The sequence below is a fragment of the Serinus canaria genome, chromosome 2, assembly GCF_022539315.1.
Source record: "Serinus canaria isolate serCan28SL12 chromosome 2, serCan2020, whole genome shotgun sequence".
NCBI classification, from domain to species: Eukaryota; Metazoa; Chordata; class Aves; order Passeriformes; family Fringillidae; genus Serinus; species Serinus canaria.
This window is the reverse complement of record NC_066315.1, coordinates 46,167,765-46,183,395: the sequence shown is the minus strand read 5'-3', so window position 1 is coordinate 46,183,395 and position 15,631 is coordinate 46,167,765. Positions and strand designations below refer to the sequence as shown.

General features: G+C 34.5%; 1 protein-coding gene across 1 annotated transcript in view; it reads right to left on the bottom strand.

The window, feature by feature from the left end:
* BBS9 (Bardet-Biedl syndrome 9) overlaps nt 1-15,631 on the bottom strand; it is a 287,596-nt gene that overhangs the window by 161,828 nt on the left and 110,137 nt on the right. The window lies entirely within an intron of this gene.

Sequence of the window (15,631 nt, the reverse complement as noted above, 5' to 3'; positions counted from 1 at the left end):
AGGTGCTTGACTGGAGTTGTGAAAAGCCTCATAGAAATGCAGTTAAGTGTAATTAGTATTACAGCAGAAGTTACTAAGTACAACTTGCAGAGCCTGATCCATTAACATTTTGGCAACAGCAGGAAAACGAAAATACTATATGATGCATCTTCAGCAGGGAAAGAGAGCCAACCAGCTGTTAGCATTTGGTGGAAGAAAACTATTTTTAATCTGCAATGCTGGCATTAGAGATGTATGTGTGTTCCCTCCAAGCTCCCATGTGACTGGGAAGATAAAGAAAACAGAATTTTAGGGAACTATAAATATGAAACATTTCAAACAAAATGTGTTGATAGCTTTTGTTTTAGATTTTAAAATGTAATCTTTCCAAATAAAGCAGAAAACCCACAGGACACCCATGAGTCCAAACACTAAATAAACCAGAGCCAAGTAACAAAATAGACAAACAAAAAAACCCCAGCAAACCACGTGAAGGAGAACCAAGAAATTAATCCCAAGCAGTGAAAACCAACATAACAAACTTTGGTCAGAAAGAGTAATGATATCACTGACATGTCACCTGAGGCATCTGTGTTGGCATTCAGTTTGCTCTGACCAAAGCCTTGATGCTTTCCACACCTCATATTCTATGAAAGATGAAACTCCACATCACAGTCACTTTCCAAGAGTTATGGGTGACAAAGCCACCTGATAAGCAGCAAACTACATAGCAACCCACATCAGCTGTCTCTGACCTTTGTAACAAGTAATTTTATGCATCGTACAGCTTCATCTTTCTAACACAAGCAACAACATTAAAATCTTCCTCAGTCTAGCAGAGCCCTTCGAATACCTAATTTCTTTTCCTGTCCAATATACAACTGAAAATTTGGGAAGAACAATGAATGAAGATGAATTTAATATGCTGATGAGGTGTGCTCATTCGCTGGTATGTTTCCACCAATGTCATCACTGACTGGGATAGTACAATTCAGAATTCCTGGCAAGCTACCTGTACCCTACCATGGATAATGCTCAGACAACATTAATTTTGTTGAATATATAAGCAAAGAGAGTTACCTTTGTGTAACAACTACCTGAACCCCACTCACACAGCAAAGGCTACTTCCTGGAGTCATTCATAAATTCCCAAGTGATTTCTCACTCTATATTTCAGCTGGCACTCTTCTACATACTTCAGAAACATAAACAGCATGAAGTGAAGTAACTGACATGGTCTTTTACCTTATGGAGCCTTCATTTTAGGATAGGTTTTCTTCTCATTTTATAAACATGAACAAAGGAGAGATTCTCATCTTTTCACAGGCTCTAGGTGTAAAACAAATATCCTAGTACTTCCAAACAATGCCTGATGTACCAAGTCCATAACCTATTTTAAAAGCTCTTTTATAAAAACCCTTAAGAAGAACAACTATAAAAAGGTCTTCTTTGGCAAAAAATTCTACAGTTCTCATGCACAATAATATTAGGCAAATGTTATAAAAGTGGTAGACCTAAGTTTCTAAAGAAGTGCAGTCTTTAGGCATTGCAGGTTACTGAAACATAATAATTAAATCTTCAGATAACTGCATATATACAAGTCCTACAAGTCCTATGCTTGCAGAAATATCAAGGAGGGGAAAAAAACCACTTCTAAGCACTAATTATTCTGTTAACCGATGAAGTGACCCAATATAGCTTTCTGAGATCTGGAATATCCAGGACACAGGACAATACAATATTAATTACCACACTATAACATAGGCACACACAGACATAGTAATTTTTAAAAAGCCTCAAGATCAAAGATTCCTTGACAACACATGGTTACACAATAAATACTTGACAGGAGGGAAAAAAAAAATAAAAAATCTTTTCTCATGGAGTAAAATTACTCTAAAAACCTCCCAGGACACTAGCTACAAATTTTAGAAGTATTCTGGGGCTCTTCACTCAAACACTTGAGGAATTCAGGAATGAGTAAGTTTTAACAACATGGCATTAATATTTTTAATCATTTTCTATTTGACTGAACACCTCTATTTACATTTTGCAACATTTGAGGAAAATAAAAGATCTGTACCCTTTGCAATCTGAGATCCTAGTCTCTTCAGACTCAGTCATGATTTCTCCATAATTTCCCAATTTTATTTTCAATTCCCAGAGTAGCTGTGCAATCTGTTTAATATCTATTTTATCATCTTTCTAAATAGACATAAAATCTTACAAAAAAAAAAAGAAAACCTCTCTCTGTCCCACTTTTTCACAGGATAGATAGGAAAATACATTGCAACCAACAGTCTCAAATGTAGCTTACATAGAAAGACTTTAGACCAACTGAAAACTACTAAGTAAAAAGTCCATCTTTTTACTTATTTGTAAGTAAGACCTATCATTGCCTACTTAACATTTTTCTTTTACCTCCTTCAATATCACAAAGCTTTCAAATAAAGAAAACTAAAAATAAGTTTTTCAAATGATCTTTCTAAAATTTATGAATGAAAGGAAAGCATCTGATGCAGGAAATATTTAAGAGATACTGAAACAGTGTGGAAGTACAATATTGAACATATGTTTTATAACTGATCAAAACTTGCTTTTGATTTATATTATTTTAATTTTTTTTCTGAACAGACCCCTACTCTGTTTCAATACATGTAACTACAGAAAAGTAAAGGCCAGTTAAGTTATTATGAAAGCATACAGTAAAAAAATAAGTAATTACTCTCTAAACAAAGATCATGTTTAACATTTTTACTACAGTTCATATTCTCACTTGCAATGATAGAGCTGAAATACTGATTTTTTTTTAATAGTCTCGAGAACTTCATACCCCCACACTATTACAAGGATTTGACTTCAATAATTTCTAAGTATAGACCATTTCTCAATGTTTTCAGTCCTAAATGTTTAAGCAGAAAGATGTCTCTCCATGCTTATTTCATTGCTAAGTAGGTCTTGTAAGACGTCAAGCACGTGAAAACTCTAAACTAATGCTGATGCAAGTTTTAAAACCAGAATTCTCCATCATTAGTGGTAATGTAAGATATTTTTAGGTCATTGTTTAACATCCAGGAATAACTTCAAAATTAGTTTCGCCTCTTGAAAAAGGCTTGCAACATAGCCCACTCTTGTACAAGCAGACAAATTTCTTGAGGCAATAATGGACCATAACAATGACTCTACCAGGCTTCTTCTAATAATATAAAAAAAAAAATACAAATACAATTCCAAAAACACAAAACACTTTCTTCTTAGCTGGATAGGAAGTTGAAGAAAAATTTGAAAAAATAAAGGACAAGAAATGAGCCTGATGTTCCAGGGATCTTCCTCTGTGTTGGTAGTATATTTTCTTGGAGTCCCTAACACCATCGGGACTGAAAATCCTGCCAGATTTTATGCCATATCCTAAAATGGAGAACAGGAAAAAGTGACAGATAATTTGGTTTTCTTCTTTTTGTTTAAACAGAAGAAGGAAAAAAAACAGCTATTCACAAATGGTAAAAAAATAGCCAACTAGTCTTACTGTCATCTAGTTCTAATACAGTGGGTTCAGCTTCCAGAATTTTGAAGTAACTTTATTTTTAGCAGAAATGAAGTATGAAGAAACAGAATTTTGGCATTTAAGTAATCTCTTAACATGCCATCCACAGCACTTATGAGCAACTTTTGTATGAAAATTTTGTTACAATATGAAAGGTAACATCCGAAATTTAATTATTATGAAATGAACACATGGATGATGGGTCTCTTCTGGCAATTGTTTTTACAGAATAATTTACTGCAAGACAGTTAATTGATCTAACCCCTTTCAACTATTTTTAAACAGAATTAAATCTTCATAAAGCAGGATGTTAATGAATATAAAGCAGTAAGAAATGGAGACCTGAGAAATGCTAATTATGGCTTCTTTATTGCTGTTGACACAGGACATTTACTACTAGTCTCACTCTTTTCCCAATTTTGGAGAAGGAAATACAACTCAGTTGCCAAACCTAAAATAAGGTCTAACAATTTTTTGTGTGTGGTTTTAAGAAGTCTCCACCACATATCTTAATTCACATACAATGTGTAAGCATTTGAAATCAAATATGTTTTTTCTTACAAGCCCTTTTTTTTTTTACCTCAATATTTAAAATTCTTAATACCCTTACTCAAGGAGTAAACTTTTTGGCTTTTTAAACAGGCAAGTCTCAAAGTAGAATCCAAGATAGAGAAGTAGTGATTAGCAGCCTGATTGCCTGTGCCGACTATCACACTCAACAGCCATTGTGCACAGAGCTTTTGACAGGTGACTGAAGCTTTATGGAATGTGGGCAGAGATATCCATGTCAGAGGGCGATCCTTATCGAGCGCTCCGTCACCAGGAAGAATAAGCATGTCCCCGTCAAAGGGAGCACTTCTAAACACCGTGGCGTTCCCACAGCGCAGCACTGGCGACGTGAGAGCGCACGTTGGGATTAAGTACCCCAGGCCACGATTATCTGACCCTTATGAGAACGTCTCAGCTTGTGCTAACCATGACTGCAGCTTTTTAAATTGTGGCACAGGACCACCACGATGACAACAAAGCATCAATTCACTAGACGCCAAATCCTCGACTTTCAAGTGAAGCTCAACGTGGCCTTGATGAGAGAAGATAGCAGAGACAAAAGACATTGCAGCATGATGACCCATCCTTTATCTGGATGCACACAGCTACCTCCTAAAAATCTACTGCCTCACTTGATGAGAATGAAATTAACACGAGTAATTACTATAGCATTCTGTGCCTCTGAAAACAAGAGTTAGATTAAGGAAATACTGAGGGCTGTCAGGGAAGCTGTGTGGTTTTGTTTTTCTTCTGTTGCTTCCAAGACAGAATTATCACTAACAGCTCTACTGCACCTTTCTAAATTGGATTTTACCACAAAGCAATACTGTCTACAAGCATAACAAAGGCTGCACATTTTGATGACAGTCAACTCAAAAACTTACAAGAGCTTAATGCATGTACTGTTTACTGTTTTCAGAACCCTCTTTTGCAACTTCACAAGTATCAAAGCTGTGTCTTACACAAAACCAAAGTGGGAGTGGATTATTGCCACAGAGAATTATGCTGCATCATTTACTTTAATTCTTTCATTTAAAGAACTAGTGACAATGATGTCAGTAAGAAAATCATTGGAGAAAAGGTAAATATAATTTCAGCTATACAGCAGCATAGTAGTATGAATATGGTCAGTTCAAAAGGAAAAAATATCTCCAGCTTTTTTATTTTTCCTCTTTAGAATACTTAATAAGAAAATAGGCTTCTTATTCAGAAGTCTCTCTCCAGCTTTTATATACACCACTATAGTCTGAATAGAACTATTTTTGAAAATTACTGCAAAATATTTAGTGGGTTTAGAACCCCAGACACCTGAGTGCATTATCCAAAAGTACTTGATACAAGTACTTACCAATACACTTAAACAAATACATTTAAACCCAAATAAATAGTTACCAGTACTTACCAATACATTTAAACCCAAATTAAAACCCTGATAGATCAATGTCAGCCGGTTCCATAAGAATTTTCTATTTTGTCTGTCCTATGTATATAAACAACCTTTCCAGTAAAATCCAAGAATGAAGACCACTTGGTTAGCTCTACTTTAAATTACTACATTCTAAATAAAGTAAGAAAGTCATATTCCTTTGATTCTAAACATGGAGCTCTCATGTGCATAAATCAATTTCAATTTTTTTTCTGTCTAAGCAACACTAATATAGTGGCAAAACCTGCTTGTTCCCATCACTGTTACCAGTTTACTGTTTATTTAAATATTTAAACCATCTTAGTGCTTTATACTGCTGCCCATCCTTAACTGACCTTCCTTGTGTAAAGCCATGGGAAGAGAAATAAGGAATTCCTTTTGTCTCTGATGTTCCATCTGCAGTAAGGATTAATTACAGTTAAGATTATTTTAACTTGTTTAATATACTTATCTATATTTGTCTCTTTCTTCCTATGTTATTGGCTTTTTGTGTTTGTTTTTAAGGGTTTACCAATTCTGAGACACCAGGTGAGTTAATATGCTCAGTACTAACAATACAAAGATAATTATTTAAATACCTGACACCTCCTCAATGGTCTACACACAGGCAAATATTGCAAGAAGTTTTGCCTGTGAGAAATTGCAACAGTGAGTGAAAGTAACAAATTCTTATTTGGTACAACTATTAAATTCCAAGATGGGGGTGGGGGGAAATTCTTGGAATTATGCTACAAACATGTTCCAAAATATATATGGTACTTTGTAATACATTTAAAAATAAGTTCTACATTATAAAATCCAAATTTAAAAGTGGAGTTATAAAATTAGTAGCTTATCCAAGTGAAGCAACATCTGTTACAAATTACATAAAACCCAAGAACACAGTGAGTTACAATGAATCCTTTACTTAACCCTTCAAAACAAAAGTTCTATTTAGGCAAAGGGATGTGCTAAATAGCACACAGATATGTCACAGAATCTGTGATAGTCAATGAATGTTGAAGACAGAGTTTCATTGTGAAGCTGTGGTTGAATTGGCAGCAATGTATATAAAATACAGCCAAACATGAGCAAAATGGAGACAGAGAGGTGGAGAGCTTGGTCTGTGTCACCAAATACATGGCATTATGTAATGACAACTAAGCTTTACAATAAAAGAAAAAAAATTAAACAGTTGAAGTTGCATGCTTCAGCTGTGCATTTAAATAAGCTTTGGACCTAAACAAACAGTTTAAAAACCAGGAGACCCAACCTGAAAATTTTTAATTGTCTATCAGAGCAATTAAATTATGGATGGCCAAGAAATCAAGACAAACATATCAGATTGTACTTCTGTGAAAATTAATGTACAGTGAAGCTCTATGAGTCAAATTAAGGATTCAATATCCCCAGTGGGAGCACTGCACCCATTCAGTAAAGGCAGGATTTCATCCTGTCAAAGACCACTACTTTCACGGTCATCAGTCGTATGCACCTAGTGGGGAGAAAAAGCCTTTGCAGCATGTTAGATATCACGTGATGAGAGTAGTTTTAGAAATCCAGAATAAATCCACAAATTATTGCTTCCCAGAAAGTACACTGTAAAACACATCCTAGAACAGCTTCAGTTCATACCTATATCTTATTGTGATAGTGAAAAACAAAAATGTGTTGACAAATACATCTTGAAAAGAGCAATAAAAACAAATCCAAGTAATACGTAATATAGATATTTCCCGTCTGTATAAATGAACACAAAGCTATTCCACCAAATTCTATTCTGAGACCTTTAACGATAAAAGCATCAAGATCAAACAAATCAGCAAGCCAGCTGAAGATAGAGAAGTTCTAACCTGAATTCCAAGCCACTGACCATCCCACTTGCAATTTCGGCACTTCTGCTTTATACTGAATTAACTGAAGAAATTTCCAGAACTCCCCATTCAGGCGGAGCTAGTATGTAATTTTAAGTGATCAAAAAACATTGTGGTTTATTAATATTGTGTCTAAGAGTAAAAGTAAGACTCAGAATGATTAAATTAAAACTACACATTCTGGAAACAAATTCCAAACATAGAAATTAAAGAAAATGGATGGCAGGCTAATTAGAAGCTCAGACTTAACTATAACACTAATTTCAGGAACTCTCTCATTAAAATTACTTTTTTGAGACACCTATAGACTTTCTCTGTTACTAATAAAATCTTGAGAACACATGACAGTACATTTGGAAACAAAACAAGCTTCCCAAGTCAAAGTGCAAAGGTCATCATACATGAATTGCTTGCTTGAATACTTTGTCTTTGAATTACAAGTTTTCCATGTGTTCTGTTCTTTTTTACTGAAAGAAACATAACCATTTCCAAACATAGGACCATCACAATGAAATACAGGTTTTGTAAAACTCAGTCAAAAAACACAATCTATAAACCTTAAAGAAAATTAAGCAGAGACTTATGTCCTAGTCTTACTGGATTTACTAGGAGGAAAAAACATGTTTCAAAAACATCATGGCATCATTTAGGAAAGTAAAAATTCATTGTTCATTCAAGGTGCTACAACAAAAAATTTCAGACAAAGAAAACTTTTGTGTTTCTCCACAGATGAAGTAGAGCACAGACCACATTAATGCTTGCTTCACCACAATATCCAGCAGAAAACCCTTTATGAACTGCATCCTACTTCATGCGACAATAAACTTCTAAGTCAACAGGTACTGCCATACAGGTATGATTATCTTTAGGAGGGTAGTTTCATTTTCTGGGGGCAAGACAAGTATTGGAAGACCAAAAATATCCTACTGCCAAGTCACACAGCAGGCAGTCTTAACCTAATAATGAAGCAGCAAAGAGCTTATCATACCCCTGCCTGAAGCCCTTGATCTACAGAAAAAAAACATAACAAAAAATACCTGAAGTAACATTACAGTGTGTTCAAGAGCAAATCTTCAGGTGTTGATGAAAAGAACATATATTTTTAGGTCACCAAATTAGTTGTGCTGCAGATAATGGCCAATGACACTCATTCTTCTGCACACCTGGAACTGGACCATCTAACTCTCTTCTCTCAAAGTGAAGAATTAAGAAAATTCCCACCTGAAATACCCTGCTAATTCACAAGCACAAAGCCTACAGGTACACAACCAGGTGCAGTTTTCTTTACCTGCACACCTGCCTTAGCTACACAGTAAACTCAGGCACTGCATTCTGCCAGTTAAACCTAAGATTTAGAACTTAGGCAGAAATAAAAACAATACCATTTTTTTTTAAATTTAAAAGAAAACAAACAAACAAACAAAACACAAACCCACAAAAAAAGGCAAAAAAAAACAAATCAAAGTAAGAAAATATTCTTGTCAAAAACTTTATATTCAAAATAAGATGCGCCACAAAACAAGTGATTATTTTAGAGTGCAAAACTCATTTACCTGAGGATTATTCTAATGAAGTAAGTATGTCTCACCATAGGCTATGGGATAGTTTCAAAAAGTAATTGTGCCATTATATATGCACATACATACTCACAGGTGTAAGACTTTACTGTTCAGCATAACATTCTGTGCCATTCTCCTGGTGCACTTCTAAAAATAGCTGAAGCTATATGGCTTTCTGATTTTCATTTCAAAATACAGCATTTATTGATGCACTTATGTCACAAGAAACAATTCACAATTGGCAGTAATGGCAAAAGTCCCTCACTCATGTTTTTGGAAATATGACTTTTTATCTACTTGCAGTAGGACAACTACTAGCTCCACTCATATCCCTCATTGTTGTTTTCTCCTTAAAATTAATGAAAATATGGAAGTATGGAAGAGCTAGTAAACAGTATAATGAAACACCTCCCAGTATGTTTAGCACCATTCTCTATTGAAAAAAGAGCCGTATGGCAAACTTACCCATTTTTGAACTAGCCTCACTAGCTATTACCATAGCATGCTGACAGAAAAGCAAAACAGTTCAGGCCACCGGGAGTTAAGGAGAAGAATCTCTCACTTTTTAAAAGCCTTTGGAGTCACACTCAAAAAGCTTCACAGTTCACCATTGCTTCCTAGAAGAAAGTAATTTTATCCATGAAGGGAAATTTTGACACCACCAAATGTACAGGCCTTAATGCATTTTTAAAACAACCTTCCATGCAAACATCTGATTTCTCAACTTCTCCTTTATTCTAACAAGCAGCTGAGTTTATAGAGGAGATGGGACAAGATGTACAGTTTTAAAATTTTAAGTCCTGCTAAGACTTATATTCCCAGTGGGGCTGCTAGAGGTAAGGAAGCATAGGGTAGAGATAGCAAGTGTCAGGTACAATTCAGTGTCTGAAATGTGATAATTAACCTTGTAACTTTCTCTGCTTTAAATCTAGAAAAATGTCCTCATTGTCTGAGCAGAAGTTTAAGGATAATTCTACTGCATATCCACTCAATTATGTAGAACAGGAAAGAGCTCACTTTTCAACACTAATATATAATCACATGCAAACACACCCCACTAAATTAGTAACAAATGCTCTTACTGATTTTGGCTGAGATAGGCTTTCTGATTAGAATAGATTTTCCTTAAAAAAAAAAAAAAAACAAACTTAATTTGAACACTTTTCTTGTTCCCCTGATGTAATACAGCTGAAGTTCATGCCCCAGTTCAGTCAAATCTAATAGTTTTAACTTAGTTTCATCTATTATTGGCCATAACAAGATGTGTTCAAAAGGGTATTTATGTTTCCTTTATTCTATTGCATCAAAGTTAGGAAAACACATCTGGGTAGCGTACACTCCAGCCACACTGCAGACCAAAAATCCAGATAAACGTTTTGTCTAGAGGGATGACTAAATAAGTTGGCCAAATATCAGAACAAATTCACTTTGATGTTTTCAGTTGGTGGAGCTCAGAAACATGACCTAAGTTATACAGTTACGTCCCCTGAAAGAGTAGCAATGCTCTCTTCCTTAAGCATCTGTCAGGGTAGGATGGGTGGAGGGAAAGAAGTATTTGTTATGCATGAGGGCAAAATTCAACATGGATAAAGTGATAGGAACTTAAGGAAAAACATTTGTCTATTTTCACTCATATTCATGAATAGTCCATATTCATATCTTTTCTAGGACCACCTCCAGTGCCTGCTTCCATTGTTGCCAACAGATGCCTTGGAATCTGATTAGGAGTCCATAAAGAAAGATGGCATTTGAGACTTACACTGCAGGTCCACACAGCTGAAATCAGACTGCATTGACAGGTTCTACATAAGCAATTCTCTCTAAAGTGACGCTAAGCCACTTGTCAAAAGTTAATGGTGAAAATATATAAAAATAGATAAAACCTCACACAAGGTGTAGAACAAACTTCCTGAGCTCCATTCATCATGTAAAGAAGCACACAGCTGGCAGTTTGTTAAATGATGGCACTGGAGAGAATTATTGAGCACCATTCCTGTGGAAAGAACTACTATAGAGAACCCACTGTGCAATGAGAATATGAACCAAACACAATGTTCTTTACTAAATGGAAATGGAAAATTCCTAGGGGAATATATAAAACAAAAATAATTTCCCAAAGGATATAATGCCATTGCAGAGCTTATGGTTAAAGGAACTGGAGGAAGAAGTACCTGCTACCCACACAGTGCAAAAAAAATTATGAGGAACCAAGAAGATATGCACTCTTTCTTTCTTTTGGAGCAAATACAATACCCCAGCTGCTTAAAACAGAGGGAGATCCACAAAGACAAATTGTAAGATGAGGTGGCTACATCCCTTAACTTTTAAACAATTCTTAATTTCCTTTATAAAAGAGCGGAGAGACCATTATCTTTTTTTTTTTAACAATAGAAGGAACCTAACTTTCAGTGTCTTTGACTCCAGAAGACCTTTTTGTCTCCATTGACTACACAGAAAATCAAACTTCCCTAGATGAAATCTGCTTTTGTGAATCTCACCCACCTATTTCATAGCAAAGCATTCCCACCTTTTTCAAGGGATATCCATAGATGACCCTTAGCCATGAAGCCTGTATGAGAAATAGAATCAAAGGACAATTTCATCTCATCAGAGCCAATCAATTCATTATCAATAAATGTCTTTCTCTTAACTTTATTCAAATGATCAACAGATTGTAAGCAAGATGTTACTGTGTCTGAGTATTTCAGTACAGATGTATTCTCATGCCTCACAACACTGCATAAGGACCCCTAAAACTGCAGAGAGGAGGAGGAGATCTTAGCTTTTTTCTTTCCTAAAAACACCTGAAAAGGTTGGAAGAGATTAAAAATTTTAATTTTTACAATACTAGCTACCCTTAATACCACATTTATATGCGTGAGTTAGTGATGACCCCTTAAATGATAATGAGATAAAATAAGATGAATGTTTTTGCAACACATATGCTTATGAATGGCATTTTCCCCCAGTGTTCACAATACTCCAAAAGAAAATATAGAAAACAGTCAGTTCCACATGATGAGAATTCTTTTTAGATTTCATTAAATCTGACATACAGAATCCAAGAGACCATGTGGAACTTAATGCTGCACTAAGCATTGAATATTTTGAATTTTTTATATCTACCAATTTAAAAAACATAGTAACCAATTTTGTAGGTCAGATATTCCTAATTTCCTGCACACAGTTTGTTAATTCTAGTTGAGAAGCATTCCAGGCATTTCACTGTCATTGGGAGTTATTTCCACTATTTCCTACAGGGAGGTCTTTCAAGCAAAGGCACAGATTGTCTCTCATAGCACACACACAGATAACTCTACATACACTCAAGTTTCCTCAAATATCAGTTTGATTCTCTGCACACTCTGTTGACAAAACTTTAACCGCCACTTTAGAGAATTGCTGTACATTTTAGTCTCCAAGTCACTTTGCTGATTAGCATCCCACATCTCAGTAGAATGACTGAACTACCCACATACAGAGCCACGGTAGAGGAAATAGTTTCAAAAATACATTAAAAACCTGCATCCTTTAGTTACTTGTTTCTGAAAATATTATTCATCTTCAAAAGATGGATTTTGATCCTCTTCATGGATCCCTTCCAACTCAGGATAATCTATTAAAGGTATATATCCTGCAAGCAGCATTCATTGCTTTTTTTCTAGAGCGAGAAAAGACCATCGGGTTACTTGGCATTACTCTAAGCCTTCTTAAAACAAGGGAATAGAGCAATGACTACATCACACCATTAATCAGTCCTCCTGTTCTGCACTGGAGACACTCCTCAATAATTTCTTAGGATCAAGCACAAAACTATCCACAATATTGTTAGGTTCCGTTTTCCACAACTCCTTTTTGACTGGGACAATAAGTCTCCTGTAAATGATGACAGAAATTACCCTTCCTTCTTTTATCCAGTTCTCTTCAATATATCCTTAAAGGACAATAGGTATCTTGAGGTGCATGCACATCAAGGCATGAATTCTGAGTCAGATCTTCACATGACATCAAAATTACAAAAATGAGAATAGAAATAAGCTCAAAGCATGTTCCATACTAGTATTCACCACAACTTTTTCCTTCCATATAACAGCACAGTATTAAAGACACAAAGTTACCAACACTTTCTTTTGAATAGTAACATGTTTTAAATCTGCAAAAGCAGCCAGAAAAGTGGTCCACAGAGATATTAACCACAAAACTTTTAGTTCCTTAAGAAGAAAATTTTAGTACATTTCGGTTTTGATTCATGATCTATACAGCCCACAATCTAATTAATTCTGTCTATAAGGATCTAAAGTTTTACCTGAAAATATAGTTAACAGTATTTTTTCCCATTGAAATAAACCATTCCAACATAAGTCTATCCTTCTATTTAAAAGTCAAAGTACAGCTTAAAAACAACATATACCCAAAGCAAACAAGTCTCCTTTATTTGGGGCTCAATTATTTTCCTTTTCTTGTGCTACTCCTAGTATTACAAAAAGCTACAGGTAAGCAGAATTTTGTGATGGAGGAAAAGTTTTTTTAGACCACTGTAAAATAGTTATTCTTTGTCTGAACCTGAAGTTTTATCACAAGCGACTATACACTGAATTCACATAGCAAGCAGGTTTCAGAACACAGTATCAAGTACTGTAGATCTAACTACACACCCATACTATAAAACACATTAGTGTTAACAAGAAAGACTCAAAAATGAGTTTAGAATACACCTCACATACCTGTGGTAGCTTAGGGTGTCACAGTACTTACAAGCCAAGTTATGCAGAAGGCAGTCTAAATGTTTATAATAAAGTTATTGCTTCAGAAAATCTGATGTGGTTGCCTTTACTTGGAGGAAAAAACATCATTGCAATCTGCTCTTCTAGTACGATCTGAGCACTTTAAAAGTAACCGAAATTAATTTATTAAATATAGTATATGCAAGTCAAACTTATTAGTCTCTTTTTCATTTATCAACAACTCTAAAAACAGATTTTTTGCTACACAGTTTTTCTATAGTAATTCTGCTTTTAAAAAATATTGACCAATTATAAAACATAAAATTGATTCTACATTAATGAAACCAGAAAAGAAAGCTTTGTCACGGACTTCAGTATAACTGAGATTTTACAAAGAAAAAATCAAGTGCAGAATGTAAGCAAACTAGAAAAATACATTTTTTCCAATAGATCATCATAATTCTTAATATATAATTATATACAAATACATTAAATATGCATAATTCTTAATAAATAATTATATGCTTTAAAAGGAGTTTTCTGTGTGTGGAGGAAACATGTTCAACTGCTATTGGTTATAAAAATATTCACAGAAACAGAAAAACTGAAACAAGCTGAAGCAAAGAGTAACCTTGATGCAAGAATTCACTTAAGAAAAAGTAGCTCTCTATGAAATAAAATAATTTTTTCTCTCATTATTTACCATTTTCAACATTCAAAGATCACTACCACTATCAGGAGTTACTATGAAAGTACTGATGGACGAAATCCCTTTCAAAATGGCAAGGGGTACTTCTATTGGTAATTATCCCTGCTAATTGAAAAGTGCCCCCTTTCATTTTGTCTTTTCTAGTGAGTGCTCATCTTATCTGTTTTTCTCCATGTGATATTAGCCTCTCAATTCACCTGCTGCTCCATCAAAGAGTCTTACCCTTCCATAATTACTTGTTTTCTTTTCAAATATCTTCCAGTTTACAACAAAATTCATCTGGGTATTTCTCAATTTATTTCTTTAATAACTTTCTTTCTTTATCAATTTATTTCTTTATTATCAAGCTATGAAAATATTGCAAAGGATTTTTTTTTGGTTACTTGATATAACTGGTGGATGAGTTAGGAGCATACCTTATTTATGACAGGACATCAAGATATTTTTTTCTTTGAGCTTTGATGATAATGCTTTACAGCTGACATACAAACAGATTTTAGAAAAAACATTACCTGAATCTGTAACCATCTAAAGGTCTTTGAAAAGAAATACAGTTTTTGTCCCCTCTCATTTATTTTCAGGTACTTGCAATTTTCCCTATCCTTTTGTGGTGATTTTGCAAAGAAATATACAGAACAAACAGTAGAAATGGGAGACAAACTATACTGAATAACAACAATCCTGAACATATATTTTTTTCCTTAACCATGGCACAAAAAAGCTCAATAAGAAGTAAAATAATGGGTTTTTTTAAACACAGAATAAAAACAAGAAATAAAAATACCATGTCTTTCCATACAGTTGTATTAACCATTACTGGTGATATTATACTCTTAAATAATTTTCTGACAGAATTCCATTTCAGCCATTCCATTATTTTTACTCATGATTAATGTCAAACCAATATCCTGACACAAATTTCAGTCTTCATCTGCTTTATTCAAATATTAGCTTTAACCAGTTCTCTGGAAATGCCCTCCTCTGTCACTTCTTATTGACCTTCCTTGTATACTGAGTTGTCTGTCCAAACTTTTACTGTTCTTAAACATGAGTTAAACTCTTACTGAAGATTTTAAAAGGTTTACAGTAGTTTTTAATATTCTCCTTAGTAACTTCTGGAAAGTATTAAATCATTTGATCAGAACAAAAACTTCTCCCTTTAGGTCAGTGAAGCACACATAATAAACATTTCTCTTTTATGTCACATCATAGCTAAAAAACCCCCAAATAAACAATAAAGTAACACTTCTAATGAATGTACCAGTCTCAGGTAACAAACTCTACAGAT